The following is a 5447-nucleotide window of genomic DNA, read 5'->3' as shown; positions in this document are numbered from 1 at the left end:
CCAAGGAAATGGAAAGCTATGACAATTAGGGTTTACCCTAATTGTAACAACTATATAAGCATTTTATTTTGTGCAAAATCGGCCACTAGTGAAACAAGTGAGGGCAAACCGATTTTATGAAGTGTGCATATTCTCTCAAGTTATTCCAAATGTTCATGGTGTTGTGTGAACCATTTGAGGTGTCACATTTGGGGCACTAGGCTCTCGAGCTACATGGAATCAAGCACCAACAAGGAGGTATGTCATTCTACTAGAATTTATATTATTTGTACTTTATATTATGCTAGTTAGAACAATACCTTGGAAAATTGATATTTGCATGTATAATAGAGAAAACATAGATCCAAGGTATTTAGGGTTGCATGTACACCATAGGGGTGTTAGAATGCTCAAAACCCAACAGTTATAGCAAAAGTAAAGACCTTATCTTGGGTTTAGTCTATAAACCAAGAAGGAGCAGGAGTCTGCAATGAGAATTGAGTTTTAACTCAAAGATTAGGATCGAAGGCCCAATAGAGAATGATGAGCGGGTGCAGGTTGGAGCACCGCTAGTAATTAAGAAGTTTGAAGAGTTTGACAATCGTTTGGCAAACCAAAAGTTAAATATCGTACATTTTAGATTACCACAGAGGAAGTAAGTTAGGACTCGAATGTTGTGACTAGTAATTTTCTCGTAAACTTTAGATCTGCTCACATCTTATTTGATTGTGATGCCTCAGATTCTTTCGTGCATTATAAATTCGCACATTCTTTTCAAATTGCTTGTTACGCAATTGTCCAATGATTTTATATAGATAACATAGGAAATATATCATTACTTGCTGATAAAGTCTATAGAGATAGTGTTATAGGAATTGAAAGTTATAATCTTCCTGCTAACCTAATTTCTATCTTTGATATTATTCTCGACATGGATTGGTTGTTAAAGAACTACGCAAAACTCTTGTGCTACGAAGAGATGATATGCATCCCTATCGAAAGGGAAGATTCTATTTATGTCTACGGTGAAAATAATAAATTTCTTTCTTAAAAACTCATAAATTTATATCGAAGGGATATTCTACTTATCCGGCTTATACAGTTAATACCTTGAAAGAGGAGAAGAAAACTGTGAATGATAGCATTTGGATAATTATCGACCGGCTGATGAAGAGTGCATATATTCTCGCCACACGTGAAACGGCTCTATTGGAGAAATACGCGTAAGTTTACTTAGACCAAATCATCGCGAGACATGGTGTGTCAATAAATATTATTTCCGATCGTGATACTCGCTTCACTTCTCACTTTTGAGCGAGTATGAAAAGTGAATTGGGATCTCGAGTTGCTCCCAACACAGCTTATCATCCCCAGACAGATGGCTAGACGGAGAGAACAATCCAAGCAGTAGAAGATATGCTTCGTGCATATTTCTTAGAGTTCGGTAGTAACTGTGAACACCATTATGTTGGCATAATGTAGGACAGAAAATCCTTGGTGGTCCTGAAATGATTCAAGACACCACTGATAAGATCCAAATCATACGAGAATAAATGAAAGTAGCCCAGGATCGACAAAAGACCTGTGTAGAAATGGAGGAGACGATCCATAAAATTCCAAGTGGGTGATACTGAAGGTAACCCCGTGGAAAGGTATTATGAAAGTTGAGAAGAAAAGGAGATTGAGTCCTAGATTTATTGGACTTTTCAAAATTATCTAACAAGCATACCGCTTGAAATTGCCTGAAGATTTGGCAGGTATTCATGATGTATTTCATGTAAGATATCTACGTAAATGCTTGAGCATATATGATGAAACGGTTCCATTATCCAAGGTGAAACGGGATAACAAACTTATACTTAGGGAAAATAAGAATGATATAAGAGCGAAATATCCTCATTTGTCCAAATCGTTGTGATTTCGGGGACGAAATCCTCAAAAGGAGGAGGCATTTGTAACATACACGTTTTGAAATCGTGTTATGTAATTCAAAAAGTTAAAAAATATTATGAAATATTATGTGAAATTGAGTTTTAAGTTCTAACAGATAGTTTTTACTAGAAATGAAGTAAAACTATGTTTAGAATCACTCATAAAATATTGGAAGTCTTATGAGATTCCAATTAAAAGCCAAATAGTGAAATTTAGCGAAAATATAAATTTTGAAATAAGTAAAATTTTATTATTGAAATTTGTAGATAATCTCGTTAGAAACATATAGGCGAAAACCTCATCGAAATCCGAGTTATAACGAAGAAGTTATGACCAATCGAAGATCCGCGATAAAACTGGCACGGTGCCGAATAACGTAAAAAGTGAGTTTTTGATAAACTACTTTTTAGCCTTAGTGATCTAAATAAAAGTCGTAGTATTCATTAAACCGAAAATTTTGATAAAAAGAACGCCAAAATCTGACTTCGTATGAGGAAATTATGATTTTTCTAAGTTTCAGCTTAGTAGTAGACAACTAAAAACTCGAATTTTAGATCGAGTGATTTTTAGCTGACACAACCTAAACGAGAATCGAAGGTCTCGTCATTAGCAGTGCAACGGTAAAAAGTCTGACGAAAACGGACGTCGGATGAAGAAGTTATGAATTTTTAACGGATTTACCAGTCCTGGTCTGTTAAAAATAATAATGTAAAAACAAAGTCAAAATTTTCCAACGAAGTCTAAACGAAAGTTGTAGAGCATAATTTTCTCTACGCGTGCATATAAAGAACGTCAAAAACGGAGCCCGTATGAGAAAGTTATGGATTTTACATGATTGGGCACATTTTTCATTTAATTTTCGCATGAATAGTGTTGATCCACGTGGCATCTTCTGATTGGACCACAGCCTCGCGTGGCACCCTCCGATTGGTCCGAAGTCGTCACCCCTTTCCCCATTGGACCGAAGTCCAGTCCACTAAGAGGCTTCCATTTGTCCGAAGTCGATGACGCGTTTGATGAGCTGGTGCCTCGCAAGCTCGCCCCGTGTCACCCTTCCGAGCCTCGCACCCGGCCGCCTCGCATGCGCGACTTCTGGCCTCCGAACCGAGCTCCTGCTGCCGCGTGGCCTTCGCAGCTGCTGACCCTCCTAGCCTCGGATCCGAAGCTCCGGATCTCCTCCCCTATAAATAGATCACTTGCCAGATTACCCGGGGAAAATGGGAAAATTGCCATTTTCACCCCCTTTTTCCATATTTCTATTATTTTGACATTCCCCGAAGCCCCGAGATTATTTTCAACGCCCAAAACACGCCCCGAAGTGCCCGGAGACCCGGAAAATTTATCTTTTCGGTTTTGAAGTCCTACCTTCGCAAGGCCCGGTTTTTCAAGAAAACTCCCGGTTTTCAACGAAGAAAGTCATTTTTAGAGCCGAAGTGCTGCCCGAATTACTATTTTGACCCCCGGTTATTTCACGGTGAGTTTAATATATAGGAACAATTGTATGTTATGTGTTATATGTGCTATGTGCTTTTCCATGTTATCATCTCGAGTGAAAGGACTTAGATTCATATTGGTACTGGTATGTAGCCTCTGGCCATGTAGAACATGTCTCTGTAAGAGAATGATTTCTATTCTATGGCATTGGCAGAAGGTTAGACAGGGCTGAAAGCCTGAAATCTACCAAAAGGTTAATCCGAAGTTGTATGACTTCTGTGCCATTTGGGCCAAAGCGTTATTGATGTATATCAAGTATGGAAATTATTATGTCTTAATGATTGTATATCTTTGAATCAAATCAATGATTGTTAGGGAAAGCTTATCACATTATGCCTTTGTTGTTCCTTGCTCCTATTTGGTTCTGCCATATTGGTATATATATGGCATAACGTTATATTGTATCTATTATTGAACTCACTAAGCGTTATCGCTTACCCCTCCCAATGTTTTAACATAATGCAGGCAATAAGCACCCAGTATAGTTGGAAGACTTAGAATAGTTTGCAATAGTACTTTTGTACTTTAGTTTATGTTTGTATAAAATTACAATATCCTGGGTAGTTATGTAAAATCTTAAAATATAGTCGGTTTGTATCTAATCCTTTGTAATCACTTTATCAATGTAAAATACTATTTTATAAATATGCATGTTGCATGTTTTGGAGTAACTATATTGTCAAGTATGAAAGTTTGGGTCTTTCAGAAATATGAAAGTATAGAAAGGGGTTCTTTCAGGAGGAGTGAGAAGTTGGAGTGGGGTGGTGGATGAGAATGAAAAGGAAGGTTGTTGTCGTCGTTCGACGTCTACAAAACGAGAGTTTAATTAGTTTGATTTTATCCTTAAAATAATTTTAACCCTATATGAATTATTTACCAAGGCTATGATCCATGATTAAAACTATAAACTTGTTTTATTTAAAATCAAATAAGAAATCATTTAGTTTATATTTCATTAATATCTTTTACCTAATCTTTACATTATTAAAAAATTAATATAAATACAATATATAAATATAAACGTACAAATTAATAGAAAACATACATACATAAACACTAAATACTTTGATCTAGTATAAATAACTAATAAAATAAATTACTAAAATTTTCGTTTAAAGGCATATTGAATTATTTTTAATTAAACAATTTATTTATTCTTCTGTCATCGTCGAGTTTGTTGTAACGTATTTTCTTTAAACTATGAATAGTTATATTCATTTTAATAATAATAACAATGATTAATAGTTATAACTAAATAAATATTTATTGAAAATATAAATTAAAAAAAAAAGTTATTCATGTGTTTGTTAAGCTACTTTTAAATAAGTAACGATATTGTATTAATGTTCGATGTAATTACAAAAAATGACATGATACAATCAAAAGAGTAATAGTATTGCATAGATGTAGATAACTTTAAAGAAAATGCTAATACCATTCTTACATTATGGACAATCATTTTAAATGAATTCAAAAAATCAAAAAAAAAAAAAATTATATGCGCTACAATCATCGCGATGTTGATTGTAGTTGGTATTTGGTAAGTTTTATTTTGTTTTATCTTTAAAAGTTACCAACACTTTTGGCCTGAAAATTATTTTTTTAAATTAATAACACTGGCTTAATAAATATACGGGGAAAAAAAATTGGAAGGTCCTACCGAGATTTGAACTCGGGTTACTGGATTCAGAGTCCAATGTCCTAACCACTAGACCATAGGACCATTTTGTCTTACTCGTTAATTATTAATTTAACATACAAAATATAATTCGGGGATATTAGGAATTTGTAAAGGATTTGGTGATAATAAAGAATAGGATACTTTACAATTTGTTTAATTTTGTTTGTATTTAACTAATACACTATACAAATTGTTTGTTTAATGTTTAATATTGTTATATTAAACCAAATTTTAAAATTTTAAAAGTCCATTCGTTTTTAACTAAATAAGACATTCTTAAGAAAAAAAAAAGTATATGATTAGACTAGTTATGTGCAAAAAGAAACATTCAAGTGATTGAAATGAGTTTAAATCAAGTATT

The 5447-nt window shown here is 34.0% G+C and overlaps 1 non-coding gene across 1 annotated transcript; it reads right to left on the bottom strand.

The window, feature by feature from the left end:
* Positions 1-5056: 5056 nt before the first annotated feature.
* Positions 5057-5128, bottom strand: TRNAQ-CUG (transfer RNA glutamine (anticodon CUG)). The gene has a single exon. It is a non-coding gene; the product is annotated as a tRNA-Gln (tRNA).
* Positions 5129-5447: the final 319 nt, after the last annotated feature.

This window comes from Lactuca virosa, chromosome 3, assembly GCF_052849685.1.
Source record: "Lactuca virosa cultivar CGN04683 chromosome 3, Lactuca_virosa_CGN04683_v6, whole genome shotgun sequence".
Taxonomy (NCBI): Eukaryota; Viridiplantae; Streptophyta; class Magnoliopsida; order Asterales; family Asteraceae; genus Lactuca; species Lactuca virosa.
Note: the sequence above shows the minus strand (reverse complement) of the source record. Positions and strands in the feature narration are given on the sequence as shown.